Raw genomic sequence first — 21099 nt, forward strand, 5'->3', positions numbered from 1 at the left:
CTGCCCACGGCACTGCTCGCACAGAGGCACAGAGACTGGGGCTGCTTGCTTGTCTTGCCACCTCAAACTTCAAACGTAGCCTGGGAAAGGTGGTGTACCTGCTAGGCTCCTTTCGCAGCCCTGCTCTTAAAATGCGAACGTCGGCAGATAGCTGGCAGCCAGAAGGGGCTAGCCTGGAAAGCTGTTGCTCAGCCTCATCTGCCCATGGCACTGCTCGCATAGAGGCACAGAGAATGGGGCTGCTTGCTTATCTTGCCACTTGAAACTTCAAACGCATGCTGGGAAACGTTGTGTCCCTGCCAGGCTGCTATCACAGCCCTGCTCCGAAAGTGCGAATGTCTGCATATAGCTGGCAGGCAGAAGGGGCTAGCCTGGAAAGCTGTTGCTCAGCCTCATCTGCCCACGGCACTGCTCGCACAGAGGCACAGAGAATGGGACTCCTTGCTTGTCTTGCCACCTCAAACTTCAAACGTAGCCTGGGAAAGATGGTGTACCTGATAGGCTCCTTTCGCAGCCCTGGTCTTGAAATGCGAACGTCGGCAGATAGCTGGCAGGCAGAAGGGGCTAGCCTGGAAAGCTGTTGCTCAGCCTCATCTGCCAATGGCACTGTTCGCATAGAGGCACAGAGAATGGGGCTGCTTGCTTATCTTGCCACTTGAAACTTCAAACACATGCTGGGAATGGTGGTTTCCCAGCCAGGCTCCTATGAGAGCCCTGCTCCGATAGTGCGAACGTCTGCAGATAGCTGGCAGCCAGAAAGGGCTAGCCTGGAAAGCTGTTGCTCAGCCTCATCTGCCCATGACAGTTGCCGCAAAGAGGCACAGAGAATGGGGCTGCTTGCTTGTCTTGCCACCTCAAACTTCAAACGTAGCTCTTGGGTTCTGTGCCAGGAGCCTGCGGCAGCCCTGCTCTGAAAATGCGAACGTCTGCAGATAGCTGGCAGGCAGAAGGGGCTAGCCTGGAAAGCTGTTGCTCAGCCTCATCTGCCCATGGCACTGCTCGCATAGAGGCACAGAGAATGGGGCTGCTTGCTTATCTTGCCACTTGAAACTTCAAACGCATGCTGGGAAACGTTGTGTCCCTGCCAGGCTGCTATCACAGCCCTGCTCCGAAAGTGCGAATGTCTGCATATAGCTGGCAGGCAGAAGGGGCTAGCCTGGAAAGCTGTTGCTCAGCCTCATCTGCCCACGGCACTGCTCGCACAGAGGCACAGAGAATGGGACTCCTTGCTTGTCTTGCCACCTCAAACTTCAAACGTAGCCTGGGAAAGATGGTGTACCTGATAGGCTCCTTTCGCAGCCCTGGTCTTGAAATGCGAACGTCGGCAGATAGCTGGCAGGCAGAAGGGGCTAGCCTGGAAAGCTGTTGCTCAGCCTCATCTGCCAATGGCACTGTTCGCATAGAGGCACAGAGAATGGGGCTGCTTGCTTATCTTGCCACTTGAAACTTCAAACACATGCTGGGAATGGTGGTTTCCCAGCCAGGCTCCTATGAGAGCCCTGCTCCGATAGTGCGAACGTCTGCAGATAGCTGGCAGCCAGAAAGGGCTAGCCTGGAAAGCTGTTGCTCAGCCTCATCTGCCCATGACAGTTGCCGCAAAGAGGCACAGAGAATGGGGCTGCTTGCTTGTCTTGCCACCTCAAACTTCAAACGTAGCTCTTGGGTTCTGTGCCAGGAGCCTGCGGCAGCCCTGCTCTGAAAATGCGAACGTCTGCAGATAGCTGGCAGGCAGAAGGGGCTAGCCTGGAAAGCTGTTGCTCAGCCTCCTCTGCCCACGGCACTGCTCGCACAGAGTCACAGTGAATGAGGCTCCTTGCTTGTCTTGCCACCTCAAACTTCAAACGTAGCCTGGGAAAGATGGTGTACCTGCTAGGCTCCTTTCGCAGCCCTGCTCTTGAAAATGCGAACGTCAGCAGATAGCTGGCAGCCAGAAGGGGCTAGCCTGGAAAGCTGTTGCTCAGCCTCATCTGCCCATGGCACTGCTCGCACAGAGGCACAGAGAATGGGGCTGCTTGCTTATCTTGCCACTTGAAACTTCAAATGCATGCTGGGAATGGTGGTGTCCCTGCCAGGCTCCTATGAAAGCCCTGCTCCGAAAGTGCGAACGTCTGCAGATAGCTGGTAGCCAGAAGGGGCTAGCCTGGAAAGCTGTTGCTCAGCCTCATCTGCCCACGGCACTGCTCGCACAGAGGCACAGAGACTGGGGTGCATGCTTGTCTCTCTACCTCAAACTTCATACGAAACTTATGGGGTCTGTGCCGGGAGCCTCCGGCAGCCCTGCTCCGAAAATGCCAACGTCTGCAGATAGCTGGCAGGCAGAAGGGGCTAGCCTGGAAAGCTGTTGCTCAGCCTCATCTGCCCATGGCAGTGCTCGCACAGAGGCACAGAGACTGGGGCTGCTTGCTTGTCTTGCCACCTCAAGCTTCAAACGTAGCTTATGGGGTCTGTGCCAGGAGCCTGCGGCAGCCCTGCTCCGAAAATGCGAACGTCTGCAGATAGCTGGCAGGCAGAAGGGGCTAGCCTGGAAAGCTGTTGCTCAGCCTCATCTGCCCACGGCAGTGCTCACACAGAGGCACAGAGACTGGGGCTGCATGCTTGTCTTGCCACCTCAAACTTCAAACGTAGCTTATGGCGTTCTGTGCTGGGAGCCTCCGGGAGCCCTGCTCCGAAAATGCGAACGTCTGCAGATAGCTGGCAGGCAGAAGGGGCTAGCCTGGAAAGCTGTTGCTCAGCCTCATCTGCCCATGGCACTGCTCGCACAGAGGCACAGAGACTGGGGCTGCATGCTTATCTTGCCACCTCAAACTTCAAACGTAGCTCTTGGGGTCCGTGCCGGGAGCCTGCGTCAGCCCTGCTCCGAAAATGCGAACGTCTGCAGATAGCTTGCAGGCAGAAGAGTCTAGCCTGGAAAGCTGTTGCTCAGCCTCATCTGCCCACGGCAGTGCTCGCACAGAGGCACAGAGACTGGGGCTGCTTGCTTGTCTTGCCACCTCAAACTTCAAACGTAGCTTATGGGGTCTGTGCTGCGGCCTCCGGCAGCCCTGCTCCGAAAATGCGAACGTCTGCAGATAGCTGGCAGCCAGAAGGGGCTAGCCTGGAAAGCTGTTGCTCAGCCTCATCTGCCCACGGCACTGCTCGCACAGAGGCACAGAGACTGGGGTGCTTGCTTGTCTCTCCACCTCAAACTTCAAACGAAACATATGTGGTCTGTGCCGGGAGCCTGCGTCAGCCCTGCTCCGAAAATGCGAACGTCTGCAGATAGCTGGCAGGCAGAAGGGGCTAGCCTGGAAAGCTGTTGCTCAGCCTCATCTGCCCATGGCACTGTTCGCATAGAGGCACAGAGACTGGGGCTGCTTGCTTGTCTTGCCAGCTCAAATTTCAAACGTATCTCTTGGGGTCTGTGCCGGGAGTCTGCGGCAGCCCTGCTCCGAAAATGCGAACGTCTGCAGATAGCTGGCAGGCAGAAGGGGCTAGCCTGGAAAGCTGTTGCTCAGCCTCATCTGCCCACGGCACTGCTCGCACAGAGGCACAGAAACTGGGGCTGCTTGCTTGACTTGCCACCTCAAACTTCAAACGAATCTTATGGGGTCTGTGCCAGGAGCCTGCGACAGCCCTGCTCCGAAAATGCGAACGTCTGCAGATAGCTGGCAGGCAGAAGGGGCTAGCCTGGAAAGCTGTTGCTCAGCCTCATCTGCCCACGGCACTGCTCGCACAGAGGCACAGAGACTGGGGCTGCTTGCTTGTCTTGCCACCTCAAACTTCAAACGTAGCTTATGGGGTCTGTGCCAGGAGCCTCCGGCAGCCCTGCTCCGAAAATGCGAACGTCTGCAGATAGCTGGCAGCCAGAAGGGGCTAGCCTGGAAAGCTGTTGCTCAGCCTCATCTGCCCATGGCACTGCTCGCACAGAGGCACAGAGACTGGGGCTGCTTGCTTATCTTGCCACTTGAAACCTCAAACGCATGCTGGGAATGGTGGTGTCCCTGCCAGGCTCCTATGACAGCCCTGCTCCGAAAGTGCGAACGTCTGCAGATAGCTGGCAGCCAGAAGGTGCTAGCCTGGAAAGCTGTTGCTCAGCCTCATCTGCCCATGGCACTGCTCGCACAGAGGCACAGAGACTGGGGCTGCTTGCTTGTCTTGCCAGCTCAAATTTCAAACGTATCTCTTGGGGTCTGTGCCGGGAGTCTGCGGCAGCCCTGCTCCGAAAATGCGAACGTCTGCAGATAGCTGGCAGGCAGAAGGGGCTAGCCTGGAAAGCTGTTGCTCAGCCTCATCTGCCCACGGCACTGCTCGCACAGAGGCACAGAGACTGGGGCTGCATGCTTGTCTTGCCACCTCAAACTTCAAACGTAGCTTATGGCGTTCTGTGCTGGGAGCCTCCGGGAGCCCTGCTCCGAAAATGCGAACGTCTGCAGATAGCTGGCAGGCAGAAGGGGCTAGCCTGGAAAGCTGTTGCTCAGCCTCATCTGCCCACGGCACTGCTTGCACAGAGGCACAGAGACTGGGGCTGCATGCTTGTCTTGCCACCTCAAACTTCAAACGTATCTTATGGGGTCTGTGCCGGGAGCCTGAGGCAGCCCTGCTCCGAAAATGCGAACGTCTGCAGATAGCTGGCAGCCAGAAGGTGCTAGCCTGGAAAGCTGTTGCTCAGCCTCATCTGCCCATGGCACTGGTCGCACAGAGGCACAGAGACTGGGGCTGCTTGCTTATCTTGCCACTTGAAACCTCAAACGCATGCTGGGAATGGTGGTGTCCCTGCCAGGCTCCTATCACAGCCCTGCTCCGAAAGTGCGAACGTCTGCAGATAGCTGGCAGCCAGAAGGTGCTAGCCTGGAAAGCTGTTGCTCAGCCTCATCTGCCCACGGCAGTGCTCGCACAGAGGCACAGAGACTGGGGCTGCTTGCTTGTCTTGCCACCTCAAACTTCAAACGTAGCTTATGGGGTCCGTGCCGGGAGCCTGCGGCAGCCCTGCTCTGAAAATGCGAACGTCTGCAGATAGCTGGCAGGCAGAAGGGGCTAGCCTGGAAAGCTGTTGCTCAGCCTCATCTGCCCACGGCACTGCTCGCACAGAGGCACAGAGACTGGGGCTGCTTGCTTGTCTTGCCACCTCAAACTTCAAACGTAGCTCTTGGGGTCCGTGCCGGGAGCCTCCGGCAGCCCTGCTCCGAAAATGCGAACGTCTGCAGATAGCTGGCAGGCAGAAGGGGCTAGCCTGGAAAGCTGTTGCTCAGCCTCATCTGCCCATGGCACTGCTCGCACAGAGGCACAGAGACTGGGGCTGCTTGCTTGTCTTGCCAGCTCAAATTTCAAACGTATCTCTTGGGGTCTGTGCCGGGAGTCTGCGGCAGCCCTGCTCCGAAAATGCGAACGTCTGCAGATAGCTGGCAGGCAGAAGGGTCTAGCCTGGAAAGCTGTTGCTCAGCCTCATCTGCCCACGGCACTGCTCGCACAGAGGCACAGAGACTGGGGCTGCTTGCTTGACTTGCCACCTCAAACTTCAAACGAAGCTTATGGGGTCTGTGCCAGGAGCCTGCGACAGCCCTGCTCCGAAAATGCGAACGTCTGCAGATAGCTGGCAGGCAGAAGGGGCTAGCCTGGAAAGCTGTTGCTCAGCCTCATCTGCCCACGGCACTGCTCGCACAGAGGCACAGAGACTGGGGCTGCTTGCTTGTCTTGCCACCTCAAACTTCAAACGTAGCTCTTGGGGTTCGTGCCGGGAGCCTCCGGCAGCCCTGCTCCGAAAATGCGAACGTCTGCAGATAGCTGGCAGGCAGAAGGGGCTAGCCTGGAAAGCTGTTGCTCAGCCTCATCTGCCCATGGCACTGCTCGCACAGAGGCACAGAGACTGGGGCTGCTTGCTTGTCTTGCCAGCTCAAATTTCAAACGTATCTCTTGGGGTCTGTGCCGGGAGTCTGCGGCAGCCCTGCTCCGAAAATGCGAACGTCTGCAGATAGCTGGCAGGCAGAAGGTGCTAGCCTGGAAAGCTGTTGCTCAGCCTCATCTGCCCACGGCACTGCTCACACAGAGGCACAGAGACTGGGGCTGCTTGCTTGTCTTGCCACCTCAAACTTCAAACGTAGCTTATGGGGTCTGTGCCGGGAGCCTGCGGCAGCCCTGCTCCGAAAATGCGAACGTCTGCAGATAGCTGGCAGGCAGAAGGGGCTAGCCTGGAAAGCTGTTGCTCAGCCTCATCTGCCCACGGCACTGCTCGCACAGAGGCACAGAGACTGGGGCTGCTTGCTTGTCTTGCCACCTCAAACTTCAAACGTATCTTATGGGGTCTGTGCCGGGAGCCTGCGGCAGCCCTGCTCCGAAAATGCGAACGTCTGCAGATAGCTGGCAGCCAGAAGGTGCTAGCCTGGAAAGCTGTTGCTCAGCCTCATCTGCCCATGGCACTGCTCGCACAGAGGCACAGAGACTGGGGCTGCATGCTTGTCTTGCCACCTCAAACTTCAAACGTAGCTCTTGGGGTCCGTGCCGGGAGCCTGCGTCAGCCCTGCTCCGAAAATGCGAACGTCTGCAGATAGCTGGCAGGCAGAAGAGTCTAGCCTGGAAAGCTGTTGCTCAGCCTCATCTGCCCACAGCAGTGCTCGCACAGAGGCACAGAGACTGGGGCTGCTTGCTTGTCTTGCCACCTCAAACTTCAAACGTAGCTTATGGGGTCTGTGCCAGGAGCCTCCGGCAGCCCTGCTCCGAAAATGCGAACGTCTGCAGATAGCTGGCAGGCAGAAGGGGCTAGCCTGGAAAGCTGTTGCTCAGCCTCATCTGCCCACGGCACTGCTCGCACAGAGGCACAGAGACTGGGGCTGCATGCTTGTCTTGCCACCTCAAACTTCAAACGTAGCTTATGGCGTTCTGTGCTGGGAGCCTCCGGGAGCCCTGCTCCGAAAATGCGAACGTCTGCAGATAGCTGGCAGGCAGAAGGGGCTAGCCTGGAAAGCTGTTGCTCAGCCTCATCTGCCCACGGCACTGCTCGCACAGAGGCACAGAGACTGGGGCTGCATGCTTGTCTTGCCACCTCAAACTTCAAACGTAGCTTATGGCGTTCTGTGCTGGGAGCATCCGGGAGCCCTGCTCCGAAAATGCGAACGTCTGCAGATAGCTGGCAGCCAGAAGGGGCTAGCCTGGAAAGCTGTTGCTCAGCCTCATCTGCCCACGGCACTGCTTGCACAGAGGCACAGAGACTGGGGCTGCATGCTTGTCTTGCCACCTCAAACTTCAAACGTAGCTTATGGGGTCTGTGCCGGGAGCCTGAGGCAGCCCTGCTCCGAAAATGCGAACGTCTGCAGATAGCTGGCAGCCAGAAGGTGCTAGCCTGATAAGCTGTTGCTCAGCCTCATCTGCCCATGGCACTGCTCGCACAGAGGCACAGAGACTGGGGCTGCTTGCTTATCTTGCCACTTGAAACCTCAAACGCATGCTGGGAATAGTGGTGTCCCTGCCAGGCTCCTATCACAGCCCTGCTCCGAAAGTGCGAACGTCTGCAGATAGCTGGCAGCCAGAAGGTGCTAGCCTGGAAAGCTGTTGCTCAGCCTCATCTGCCCACGGCAGTGCTCGCACAGAGGCACAGAGACTGGGTCTGCTTGCTTGTCTTGCCACCTCAAACTTCAAACGTAGCTTATGGGGTCCGTGCCGGGAGCCTGCGGCAGCCCTGCTCTGAAAATGCGAACGTCTGCAGATAGCTGGCAGGCAGAAGGGGCTAGCCTGGAAAGCTGTTGCTCAGCCTCATCTGCCCACGGCACTGCTCGCACAGAGGCACAGAGACTGGGGCTGCTTGCTTGTCTTGCCACCTCAAACTTCAAACGTAGCTCTTGGGGTCCGTGCCGGGAGCCTCCGGCAGCCCTGCTCCGAAAATGCGAACGTCTGCAGATAGCTGGCAGGCAGAAGGGGCTAGCCTGGAAAGCTGTTGCTCAGCCTCATCTGCCCATGGCACTGTTCGCATAGAGGCACAGAGACTGGGGCTGCTTGCTTGTCTTGCCAGCTCAAATTTCAAACGTATCTCTTGGGGTCTGTGCCGGGAGTCTGCGGCAGCCCTGCTCCGAAAATGCGAACGTCTGCAGATAGCTGGCAGGCAGAAGGGGCTAGCCTGGAAAGCTGTTGCTCAGCCTCATCTGCCCACGGCACTGCTCGCACAGAGGCACAGAGAATGGGACTCCTTGCTTGTCTTGCCACCTCAACTTCAAACGTAGCCTGGGAAAGTTGGTGTCCCAGCCAGGCTCCTTTCGCAGCCCTGCTCCGAAAGTGCGAACGTCTGCAGATAGCTGGCAGGCAGAAGGGGCTAGCCTGGAAAGCTGTTGCTCAGCCTCATCTGCCCATGGCACTGCTCGCACAGAGGCACAGAGACTGGGGCTGCATGCTTATCTTGCCACCTCAAACTTCAAACGTAGCTCTTGGGGTCCGTGCCGGGAGCCTGCGTCAGCCCTGCTCCGAAAATGCGAACGTCTGCAGATAGCTTGCAGGCAGAAGAGTCTAGCCTGGAAAGCTGTTGCTCAGCCTCATCTGCCCACGGCAGTGCTCGCACAGAGGCACAGAGACTGGGGCTGCTTGCTTGTCTTGCCACCTCAAACTTCAAACGTAGCTTATGGGGTCTGTGCTGCGGCCTCCGGCAGCCCTGCTCCGAAAATGCGAACGTCTGCAGATAGCTGGCAGGCAGAAGGGGCTAGCCTGGAAAGCTGTTGCTCAGCCTCATCTGCCCACGGCACTGCTCGCACAGAGGCACAGAGACTGGGGTGCTTGCTTGTCTCTCCACCTCAAACTTCAAACGAAACATATGTGGTCTGTGCCGGGAGCCTGCGTCAGCCCTGCTCCGAAAATGCGAACGTCTGCAGATAGCTGGCAGGCAGAAGGGGCTAGCCTGGAAAGCTGTTGCTCAGCCTCATCTGCCCATGGCACTGTTCGCATAGAGGCACAGAGACTGGGGCTGCTTGCTTGTCTTGCCAGCTCAAATTTCAAACGTATCTCTTGGGGTCTGTGCCGGGAGTCTGCGGCAGCCCTGCTCCGAAAATGCGAACGTCTGCAGATAGCTGGCAGGCAGAAGGGGCTAGCCTGGAAAGCTGTTGCTCAGCCTCATCTGCCCACGGCACTGCTCGCACAGAGGCACAGAAACTGGGGCTGCTTGCTTGACTTGCCACCTCAAACTTCAAACGTAGCTTATGGGGTCTGTGCCAGGAGCCTGCGACAGCCCTGCTCCGAAAATGCGAACGTCTGCAGATAGCTGGCAGGCAGAAGGGGCTAGCCTGGAAAGCTGTTGCTCAGCCTCATCTGCCCATGGCACTGCTCGCACAGAGGCACAGAGACTGGGGCTGCATGCTTATCTTGCCACCTCAAACTTCAAACGTAGCTCTTGGGGTCCGTGCCGGGAGCCTGCGTCAGCCCTGCTCCGAAAATGCGAACGTCTGCAGATAGCTTGCAGGCAGAAGAGTCTAGCCTGGAAAGCTGTTGCTCAGCCTCATCTGCCCACGGCAGTGCTCGCACAGAGGCACAGAGACTGGGGCTGCTTGCTTGTCTTGCCACCTCAAACTTCAAACGTAGCTTATGGGGTCTGTGCTGCGGCCTCCGGCAGCCCTGCTCCGAAAATGCGAACGTCTGCAGATAGCTGGCAGCCAGAAGGGGCTAGCCTGGAAAGCTGTTGCTCAGCCTCATCTGCCCACGGCACTGCTCGCACAGAGGCACAGAGACTGGGGTGCTTGCTTGTCTCTCCACCTCAAACTTCAAACGAAACATATGTGGTCTGTGCCGGGAGCCTGCGTCAGCCCTGCTCCGAAAATGCGAACGTCTGCAGATAGCTGGCAGGCAGAAGGGGCTAGCCTGGAAAGCTGTTGCTCAGCCTCATCTGCCCATGGCACTGTTCGCATAGAGGCACAGAGACTGGGGCTGCTTGCTTGTCTTGCCAGCTCAAATTTCAAACGTATCTCTTGGGGTCTGTGCCGGGAGTCTGCGGCAGCCCTGCTCCGAAAATGCGAACGTCTGCAGATAGCTGGCAGGCAGAAGGGGCTAGCCTGGAAAGCTGTTGCTCAGCCTCATCTGCCCACGGCACTGCTCGCACAGAGGCACAGAAACTGGGGCTGCTTGCTTGACTTGCCACCTCAAACTTCAAACGAATCTTATGGGGTCTGTGCCAGGAGCCTGCGACAGCCCTGCTCCGAAAATGCGAACGTCTGCAGATAGCTGGCAGGCAGAAGGGGCTAGCCTGGAAAGCTGTTGCTCAGCCTCATCTGCCCACGGCACTGCTCGCACAGAGGCACAGAGACTGGGGCTGCTTGCTTGTCTTGCCACCTCAAACTTCAAACGTAGCTTATGGGGTCTGTGCCAGGAGCCTCCGGCAGCCCTGCTCCGAAAATGCGAACGTCTGCAGATAGCTGGCAGCCAGAAGGGGCTAGCCTGGAAAGCTGTTGCTCAGCCTCATCTGCCCATGGCACTGCTCGCACAGAGGCACAGAGACTGGGGCTGCTTGCTTATCTTGCCACTTGAAACCTCAAACGCATGCTGGGAATGGTGGTGTCCCTGCCAGGCTCCTATGACAGCCCTGCTCCGAAAGTGCGAACGTCTGCAGATAGCTGGCAGCCAGAAGGTGCTAGCCTGGAAAGCTGTTGCTCAGCCTCATCTGCCCATGGCACTGCTCGCACAGAGGCACAGAGACTGGGGCTGCTTGCTTGTCTTGCCAGCTCAAATTTCAAACGTATCTCTTGGGGTCTGTGCCGGGAGTCTGCGGCAGCCCTGCTCCGAAAATGCGAACGTCTGCAGATAGCTGGCAGGCAGAAGGGGCTAGCCTGGAAAGCTGTTGCTCAGCCTCATCTGCCCACGGCACTGCTCGCACAGAGGCACAGAGACTGGGGCTGCATGCTTGTCTTGCCACCTCAAACTTCAAACGTAGCTTATGGCGTTCTGTGCTGGGAGCCTCCGGGAGCCCTGCTCCGAAAATGCGAACGTCTGCAGATAGCTGGCAGGCAGAAGGGGCTAGCCTGGAAAGCTGTTGCTCAGCCTCATCTGCCCACGGCACTGCTTGCACAGAGGCACAGAGACTGGGGCTGCATGCTTGTCTTGCCACCTCAAACTTCAAACGTATCTTATGGGGTCTGTGCCGGGAGCCTGAGGCAGCCCTGCTCCGAAAATGCGAACGTCTGCAGATAGCTGGCAGCCAGAAGGTGCTAGCCTGGAAAGCTGTTGCTCAGCCTCATCTGCCCATGGCACTGCTCGCACAGAGGCACAGAGACTGGGGCTGCTTGCTTATCTTGCCACTTGAAACCTCAAACGCATGCTGGGAATGGTGGTGTCCCTGCCAGGCTCCTATCACAGCCCTGCTCCGAAAGTGCGAACGTCTGCAGATAGCTGGCAGCCAGAAGGTGCTAGCCTGGAAAGCTGTTGCTCAGCCTCATCTGCCCACGGCAGTGCTCGCACAGAGGCACAGAGACTGGGGCTGCTTGCTTGTCTTGCCACCTCAAACTTCAAACGTAGCTTATGGGGTCCGTGCCGGGAGCCTGCGGCAGCCCTGCTCTGAAAATGCGAACGTCTGCAGATAGCTGGCAGGCAGAAGGGGCTAGCCTGGAAAGCTGTTGCTCAGCCTCATCTGCCCACGGCACTGCTCGCACAGAGGCACAGAGACTGGGGCTGCTTGCTTGTCTTGCCACCTCAAACTTCAAACGTAGCTCTTGGGGTCCGTGCCGGGAGCCTCCGGCAGCCCTGCTCCGAAAATGCGAACGTCTGCAGATAGCTGGCAGGCAGAAGGGGCTAGCCTGGAAAGCTGTTGCTCAGCCTCATCTGCCCATGGCACTGCTCGCACAGAGGCACAGAGACTGGGGCTGCTTGCTTGTCTTGCCAGCTCAAATTTCAAACGTATATCTTGGGGTCTGTGCCGGGAGTCTGCGGCAGCCCTGCTCCGAAAATGCGAACGTCTGCAGATAGCTGGCAGGCAGAAGGGTCTAGCCTGGAAAGCTGTTGCTCAGCCTCATCTGCCCACGGCACTGCTCGCACAGAGGCACAGAGACTGGGGCTGCTTGCTTGACTTGCCACCTCAAACTTCAAACGAAGCTTATGGGGTCTGTGCCAGGAGCCTGCGACAGCCCTGCTCCGAAAATGCGAACGTCTGCAGATAGCTGGCAGGCAGAAGGGGCTAGCCTGGAAAGCTGTTGCTCAGCCTCATCTGCCCACGGCACTGCTCGCACAGAGGCACAGAGACTGGGGCTGCTTGCTTGTCTTGCCACCTCAAACTTCAAACGTAGCTCTTGGGGTTCGTGCCGGGAGCCTCCGGCAGCCCTGCTCCGAAAATGCGAACGTCTGCAGATAGCTGGCAGGCAGAAGGGGCTAGCCTGGAAAGCTGTTGCTCAGCCTCATCTGCCCATGGCACTGCTCGCACAGAGGCACAGAGACTGGGGCTGCTTGCTTGTCTTGCCAGCTCAAATTTCAAACGTATCTCTTGGGGTCTGTGCCGGGAGTCTGCGGCAGCCCTGCTCCGAAAATGCGAACGTCTGCAGATAGCTGGCAGGCAGAAGGTGCTAGCCTGGAAAGCTGTTGCTCAGCCTCATCTGCCCACGGCACTGCTCACACAGAGGCACAGAGACTGGGGCTGCTTGCTTGTCTTGCCACCTCAAACTTCAAACGTAGCTTATGGGGTCTGTGCCGGGAGCCTGCGGCAGCCCTGCTCCGAAAATGCGAACGTCTGCAGATAGCTGGCAGGCAGAAGGGGCTAGCCTGGAAAGCTGTTGCTCAGCCTCATCTGCCCACGGCACTGCTCGCACAGAGGCACAGAGACTGGGGCTGCTTGCTTGTCTTGCCACCTCAAACTTCAAACGTATCTTATGGGGTCTGTGCCGGGAGCCTGCGGCAGCCCTGCTCCGAAAATGCGAACGTCTGCAGATAGCTGGCAGCCAGAAGGTGCTAGCCTGGAAAGCTGTTGCTCAGCCTCATCTGCCCATGGCACTGCTCGCACAGAGGCACAGAGACTGGGGCTGCATGCTTGTCTTGCCACCTCAAACTTCAAACGTAGCTCTTGGGGTCCGTGCCGGGAGCCTGCGTCAGCCCTGCTCCGAAAATGCGAACGTCTGCAGATAGCTGGCAGGCAGAAGAGTCTAGCCTGGAAAGCTGTTGCTCAGCCTCATCTGCCCACAGCAGTGCTCGCACAGAGGCACAGAGACTGGGGCTGCTTGCTTGTCTTGCCACCTCAAACTTCAAACGTAGCTTATGGGGTCTGTGCCAGGAGCCTCCGGCAGCCCTGCTCCGAAAATGCGAACGTCTGCAGATAGCTGGCAGGCAGAAGGGGCTAGCCTGGAAAGCTGTTGCTCAGCCTCATCTGCCCACGGCACTGCTCGCACAGAGGCACAGAGACTGGGGCTGCATGCTTGTCTTGCCACCTCAAACTTCAAACGTAGCTTATGGCGTTCTGTGCTGGGAGCCTCCGGGAGCCCTGCTCCGAAAATGCGAACGTCTGCAGATAGCTGGCAGGCAGAAGGGGCTAGCCTGGAAAGCTGTTGCTCAGCCTCATCTGCCCACGGCACTGCTCGCACAGAGGCACAGAGACTGGGGCTGCATGCTTGTCTTGCCACCTCAAACTTCAAACGTAGCTTATGGCGTTCTGTGCTGGGAGCATCCGGGAGCCCTGCTCCGAAAATGCGAACGTCTGCAGATAGCTGGCAGCCAGAAGGGGCTAGCCTGGAAAGCTGTTGCTCAGCCTCATCTGCCCACGGCACTGCTTGCACAGAGGCACAGAGACTGGGGCTGCATGCTTGTCTTGCCACCTCAAACTTCAAACGTAGCTTATGGGGTCTGTGCCGGGAGCCTGAGGCAGCCCTGCTCCGAAAATGCGAACGTCTGCAGATAGCTGGCAGCCAGAAGGTGCTAGCCTGATAAGCTGTTGCTCAGCCTCATCTGCCCATGGCACTGCTCGCACAGAGGCACAGAGACTGGGGCTGCTTGCTTATCTTGCCACTTGAAACCTCAAACGCATGCTGGGAATAGTGGTGTCCCTGCCAGGCTCCTATCACAGCCCTGCTCCGAAAGTGCGAACGTCTGCAGATAGCTGGCAGCCAGAAGGTGCTAGCCTGGAAAGCTGTTGCTCAGCCTCATCTGCCCACGGCAGTGCTCGCACAGAGGCACAGAGACTGGGTCTGCTTGCTTGTCTTGCCACCTCAAACTTCAAACGTAGCTTATGGGGTCCGTGCCGGGAGCCTGCGGCAGCCCTGCTCTGAAAATGCGAACGTCTGCAGATAGCTGGCAGGCAGAAGGGGCTAGCCTGGAAAGCTGTTGCTCAGCCTCATCTGCCCACGGCACTGCTCGCACAGAGGCACAGAGACTGGGGCTGCTTGCTTGTCTTGCCACCTCAAACTTCAAACGTAGCTCTTGGGGTCCGTGCCGGGAGCCTCCGGCAGCCCTGCTCCGAAAATGCGAACGTCTGCAGATAGCTGGCAGGCAGAAGGGGCTAGCCTGGAAAGCTGTTGCTCAGCCTCATCTGCCCATGGCACTGTTCGCATAGAGGCACAGAGACTGGGGCTGCTTGCTTGTCTTGCCAGCTCAAATTTCAAACGTATCTCTTGGGGTCTGTGCCGGGAGTCTGCGGCAGCCCTGCTCCGAAAATGCGAACGTCTGCAGATAGCTGGCAGGCAGAAGGGGCTAGCCTGGAAAGCTGTTGCTCAGCCTCATCTGCCCACGGCACTGCTCGCACAGAGGCACAGAGAATGGGACTCCTTGCTTGTCTTGCCACCTCAACTTCAAACGTAGCCTGGGAAAGTTGGTGTCCCAGCCAGGCTCCTTTCGCAGCCCTGCTCCGAAAGTGCGAACGTCTGCAGATAGCTGGCAGGCAGAAGGGGCTAGCCTGGAAAGCTGTTGCTCAGCCTCATCTGCCCATGGCACTGCTCGCACAGAGGCACAGAGACTGGGGCTGCATGCTTATCTTGCCACCTCAAACTTCAAACGTAGCTCTTGGGGTCCGTGCCGGGAGCCTGCGTCAGCCCTGCTCCGAAAATGCGAACGTCTGCAGATAGCTTGCAGGCAGAAGAGTCTAGCCTGGAAAGCTGTTGCTCAGCCTCATCTGCCCACGGCAGTGCTCGCACAGAGGCACAGAGACTGGGGCTGCTTGCTTGTCTTGCCACCTCAAACTTCAAACGTAGCTTATGGGGTCTGTGCTGCGGCCTCCGGCAGCCCTGCTCCGAAAATGCGAACGTCTGCAGATAGCTGGCAGGCAGAAGGGGCTAGCCTGGAAAGCTGTTGCTCAGCCTCATCTGCCCACGGCACTGCTCGCACAGAGGCACAGAGACTGGGGTGCTTGCTTGTCTCTCCACCTCAAACTTCAAACGAAACATATGTGGTCTGTGCCGGGAGCCTGCGTCAGCCCTGCTCCGAAAATGCGAACGTCTGCAGATAGCTGGCAGGCAGAAGGGGCTAGCCTGGAAAGCTGTTGCTCAGCCTCATCTGCCCATGGCACTGTTCGCATAGAGGCACAGAGACTGGGGCTGCTTGCTTGTCTTGCCAGCTCAAATTTCAAACGTATCTCTTGGGGTCTGTGCCGGGAGTCTGCGGCAGCCCTGCTCCGAAAATGCGAACGTCTGCAGATAGCTGGCAGGCAGAAGGGGCTAGCCTGGAAAGCTGTTGCTCAGCCTCATCTGCCCACGGCACTGCTCGCACAGAGGCACAGAAACTGGGGCTGCTTGCTTGACTTGCCACCTCAAACTTCAAACGTAGCTTATGGGGTCTGTGCCAGGAGCCTGCGACAGCCCTGCTCCGAAAATGCGAACGTCTGCAGATAGCTGGCAGGCAGAAGGGGCTAGCCTGGAAAGCTGTTGCTCAGCCTCATCTGCCCACGGCACTGCTCGCACAGAGGCACAGAGACTGGGGCTGCTTGCTTGTCTTGCCACCTCAAACTTCAAACGTAGCTTATGGGGTCTGTGCCAGGAGCCTCCGGCAGCCCTGCTCCGAAAATGCGAACGTCTGCAGATAGCTGGCAGCCAGAAGGGGCTAGCCTGGAAAGCTGTTGCTCAGCCTCATCTGCCCATGGCACTGCTCGCACAGAGGCACAGAGACTGGGGCTGCTTGCTTATCTTGCCACTTGAAACCTCAAACGCATGCTGGGAATGGTGGTGTCCCTGCCAGGCTCCTATGACAGCCCTGCTCCGAAAGTGCGAACGTCTGCAGATAGCTGGCAGCCAGAAGGTGCTAGCCTGGAAAGCTGTTGCTCAGCCTCATCTGCCCACGGCAGTGCTCGCACAGAGGCACAGAGACTGGGGCTGCTTGCTTGTCTTGCCACCTCAAACTTCAAACGTAGCTCTTGGGGTCCGTGCCGGGAGCCTGCGGCAGCCCTGCTCTGAAAATGCGAACGTCTGCAGATAGCTGGCAGGCAGAAGGGGCTAGCCTGGAAAGCTGTTGCTCAGCCTCATCTGCCCACGGCACTGCTCGCACAGAGGAACAGAGACTGGGGCTGCTTGCTTGTCTTGCCACCTCAAACTTCAAACGTAGCTCTTGGCGTCTGTGCCGGGAGTCTGCGGCAGCCCTGCTCCGAAAATGCGAACGTCTGCAGATAGCTGGCAGGCAGAAGGGGCTAGCCTGGAAAGCTGTTGCTCAGCCTCATCTGCCCACGGCACTGCTCGCACAGAGGCACAGAGACTGGGGCTGCATGCTTGTCTTGCCACCTCAAACTTCAAACGTAGCTTATGGCGTTCTGTGCTGGGAGCCTCCGGGAGCCCTGCTCCGAAAATGCGAACGTCTGCAGATAGCTGGCAGGCAGAAGGGGCTAGCCTGGAAAGCTGTTGCTCAGCCTCATCTGCCCACGGCACTGCTCGCACAGAGGCACAGAGACTGGGGCTGCATGCTTGTCTTGCCACCTCAAACTTCAAACGTAGCTTATGGCGTTCTGTGCTGGGAGCATCCGGGAGCCCTGCTCCGAAAATGCGAACGTCTGCAGATAGCTGGCAGCCAGAAGGGGCTAGCCTGGAAAGCTGTTGCTCAGCCTCATCTGCCCACGGCACTGCTTGCACAGAGGCACAGAGACTGGGGCTGCATGCTTGTCTTGCCACCTCAAACTTCAAACGTAGCTTATGGGGTCTGTGCCGGGAGCCTGAGGCAGCCCTGCTCCGAAAATGCGAACGTCTGCAGATAGCTGGCAGCCAGAAGGTGCTAGCCTGATAAGCTGTTGCTCAGCCTCATCTGCCCATGGCACTGCTCGCACAGAGGCACAGAGACTGGGGCTGCTTGCTTATCTTGCCACTTGAAACCTCAAACGCATGCTGGGAATAGTGGTGTCCCTGCCAGGCTCCTATCACAGCCCTGCTCCGAAAGTGCGAACGTCTGCAGATAGCTGGCAGCCAGAAGGTGCTAGCCTGGAAAGCTGTTGCTCAGCCTCATCTGCCCACGGCAGTGCTCGCACAGAGGCACAGAGACTGGGTCTGCTTGCTTGTCTTGCCACCTCAAACTTCAAACGTAGCTTATGGGGTCCGTGCCGGGAGCCTGCGGCAGCCCTGCTCTGAAAATGCGAACGTCTGCAGATAGCTGGCAGGCAGAAGGGGCTAGCCTGGAAAGCTGTTGCTCAGCCTCATCTGCCCACGGCACTGCTCGCACAGAGGCACAGAGACTGGGGCTGCTTGCTTGTCTTGCCACCTCAAACTTCAAACGTAGCTCTTGGGGTCCGTGCCGGGAGCCTCCGGCAGCCCTGCTCCGAAAATGCGAACGTCTGCAGATAGCTGGCAGGCAGAAGGGGCTAGCCTGGAAAGCTGTTGCTCAGCCTCATCTGCCCATGGCACTGTTCGCATAGAGGCACAGAGACTGGGGCTGCTTGCTTGTCTTGCCAGCTCAAATTTCAAACGTATCTCTTGGGGTCTGTGCCGGGAGTCTGCGGCAGCCCTGCTCCGAAAATGCGAACGTCTGCAGATAGCTGGCAGGCAGAAGGGGCTAGCCTGGAAAGCTGTTGCTCAGCCTCATCTGCCCACGGCACTGCTCGCACAGAGGCACAGAGAATGGGACTCCTTGCTTGTCTTGCCACCTCAACTTCAAACGTAGCCTGGGAAAGTTGGTGTCCCAGCCAGGCTCCTTTCGCAGCCCTGCTCCGAAAGTGCGAACGTCTGCAGATAGCTGGCAGGCAGAAGGGGCTAGCCTGGAAAGCTGTTGCTCAGCCTCATCTGCCCATGGCACTGCTCGCACAGAGGCACAGAGACTGGGGCTGCATGCTTATCTTGCCACCTCAAACTTCAAACGTAGCTCTTGGGGTCCGTGCCGGGAGCCTGCGTCAGCCCTGCTCCGAAAATGCGAACGTCTGCAGATAGCTTGCAGGCAGAAGAGTCTAGCCTGGAAAGCTGTTGCTCAGCCTCATCTGCCCACGGCAGTGCTCGCACAGAGGCACAGAGACTGGGGCTGCTTGCTTGTCTTGCCACCTCAAACTTCAAACGTAGCTTATGGGGTCTGTGCTGCGGCCTCCGGCAGCCCTGCTCCGAAAATGCGAACGTCTGCAGATAGCTGGCAGCCAGAAGGGGCTAGCCTGGAAAGCTGTTGCTCAGCCTCATCTGCCCACGGCACTGCTCGCACAGAGGCACAGAGACTGGGGTGCTTGCTTGTCTCTCCACCTCAAACTTCAAACGAAACATATGTGGTCTGTGCCGGGAGCCTGCGTCAGCCCTGCTCCGAAAATGCGAACGTCTGCAGATAGCTGGCAGGCAGAAGGGGCTAGCCTGGAAAGCTGTTGCTCAGCCTCATCTGCCCATGGCACTGTTCGCATAGAGGCACAGAGACTGGGGCTGCTTGCTTGTCTTGCCAGCTCAAATTTCAAACGTATCTCTTGGGGTCTGTGCCGGGAGTCTGCGGCAGCCCTGCTCCGAAAATGCGAACGTCTGCAGATAGCTGGCAGGCAGAAGGGGCTAGCCTGGAAAGCTGTTGCTCAGCCTCATCTGCCCACGGCACTGCTCGCACAGAGGCACAGAAACTGGGGCTGCTTGCTTGACTTGCCACCTCAAACTTCAAACGTAGCTTATGGGGTCTGTGCCAGGAGCCTGCGACAGCCCTGCTCCGAAAATGCGAACGTCTGCAGATAGCTGGCAGGCAGAAGGGGCTAGCCTGGAAAGCTGTTGCTCAGCCTCATCTGCCCACGGCACTGCTCGCACAGAGGCACAGAGACTGGGGCTGCTTGCTTGTCTTGCCACCTCAAACTTCAAACGTAGCTTATGGGGTCTGTGCCAGGAGCCTCCGGCAGCCCTGCTCCGAAAATGCGAACGTCTGCAGATAGCTGGCAGCCAGAAGGGGCTAGCCTGGAAAGCTGTTGCTCAGCCTCATCTGCCCATGGCACTGCTCGCACAGAGGCACAGAGACTGGGGCTGCTTGCTTATCTTGCCACTTGAAACCTCAAACGCATGCTGGGAATGGTGGTGTCCCTGCCAGGCTCCTATGACAGCCCTGCTCCGAAAGTGCGAACGTCTGCAGATAGCTGGCAGCCAGAAGGTGCTAGCCTGGAAAGCTGTTGCTCAGCCTCATCTGCCCACGGCAGTGCTCGCACAGAGGCACAGAGACTGGGGCTGCTTGCTTGTCTTGCCACCTCAAACTTCAAACGTAGCTCTTGGGGTCCGTGCCGGGAGCCTGCGGCAGCCCTGCTCTGAAAATGCGAACGTCTGCAGATAGCTGGCAGGCAGAAGGGGCTAGCCTGGAAAGCTGTTGCTCAGCCTCATCTGCCCACGGCACTGCTCGCACAGAGGAACAGAGACTGGGGCTGCTTGCTTGTCTTGCCACCTCAAACTTCAAACGTAGCTCTTGGCGTCTGTGCCGGGAGTCTGCGGCAGCCCTGCTCCGAAAATGCGAACGTCTGCAGATAGCTGGCAGGCAGAAGGTGCTAGCCTGGAAAGCTGTTGCTCAGCCTCATCTGCCCATGGCACTGCTCGCACAGAGGCACAGAGACTGGGGCTGCTTGCTTGTCTTGCCAGCTCAAATTTCAAACGTATCTCTTGGGGTCTGTGCCGGGAGTCTGCGGCAGCCCTGCTCCGAAAATGCGAACGTCTGCAGATAGCTGGCAGGCAGAAGGGGCTAGCCTGGAAAGCTGTTGCTCAGCCTCATCTGCCCACGGCACTGCTCGCACAGAGGCACAGAGACTGGGGCTGCATGCTTGTCTTGCCACCTCAAACTTCAAACGTAGCTTATGGCGTTCTGTGCTGGGAGCCTCCGGGAGCCCTGCTCCGAAAATGCGAACGTCTGCAGATAGCTGGCAGCCAGAAGGGGCTAGCCTGGAAAGCTGTTGCTCAGCCTCATCTGCCCACGGCACTGCTTGCACAGAGGCACAGAGACTGGGGCTGCATGCTTGTCTTGCCACCTCAAACTTCAAACGTATCTTATGGGGTCTGTGCCGGGAGCCTGAGGCAGCCCTGCTCCGAAAATGCGAACGTCTGCAGATAGCTGGCAGCCAGAAGGTGCTAGCCTGGAAAGCTGTTGCTCAGCCTCATCTGCCCATGGCACTGCTCGCACAGAGGCACAGAGACTGGGGCTGCTTGCTTATCTTGCCACTTGAAACCTCAAACGCATGCTGGGAATGGTGGTGTCCCTGCCAGGCTCCTATCACAGCCCTGCTCCGAAAGTGCGAACGTCTGCAGATAGCTGGCAGCCAGAAGGTGCTAGCCTGGAAAGCTGTTGCTCAGCCTCATCTGCCCACGGCAGTGCTCGCACAGAGGCACAGAGACTGGGGCTGCTTGCTTGTCTTGCCACCTCAAACTTCAAACGTAGCTTATGGGGTCCGTGCCGGGAGCCTGCGGCAGCCCTGCTCTGAAAATGCGAACGTCTGCAGATAGCTGGCAGGCAGAAGGGGCTAGCCTGGAAAGCTGTTGCTCAGCCTCATCTGCCCACGGCACTGCTCGCACAGAGGCACAGAGACTGGGGCTGCTTGCTTGTCTTGCCACCTCAAACTTCAAACGTAGCTCTTGGGGTCCGTGCCGGGAGCCTCCGGCAGCCCTGCTCCGAAAATGCGAACGTCTGCAGATAGCTGGCAGGCAGAAGGGGCTAGCCTGGAAAGCTGTTGCTCAGCCTCATCTGCCCATGGCACTGCTCGCACAGAGGCACAGAGACTGGGGCTGCTTGCTTGTCTTGCCAGCTCAAATTTCAAACGTATCTCTTGGGGTCTGTGCCGGGAGTCTGCGGCAGCCCTGCTCCGAAAATGCG

This window comes from Opisthocomus hoazin, chromosome 11 (assembly GCF_030867145.1).
Source record: "Opisthocomus hoazin isolate bOpiHoa1 chromosome 11, bOpiHoa1.hap1, whole genome shotgun sequence".
In the NCBI taxonomy this organism is placed as follows: Eukaryota; Metazoa; Chordata; class Aves; order Opisthocomiformes; family Opisthocomidae; genus Opisthocomus; species Opisthocomus hoazin.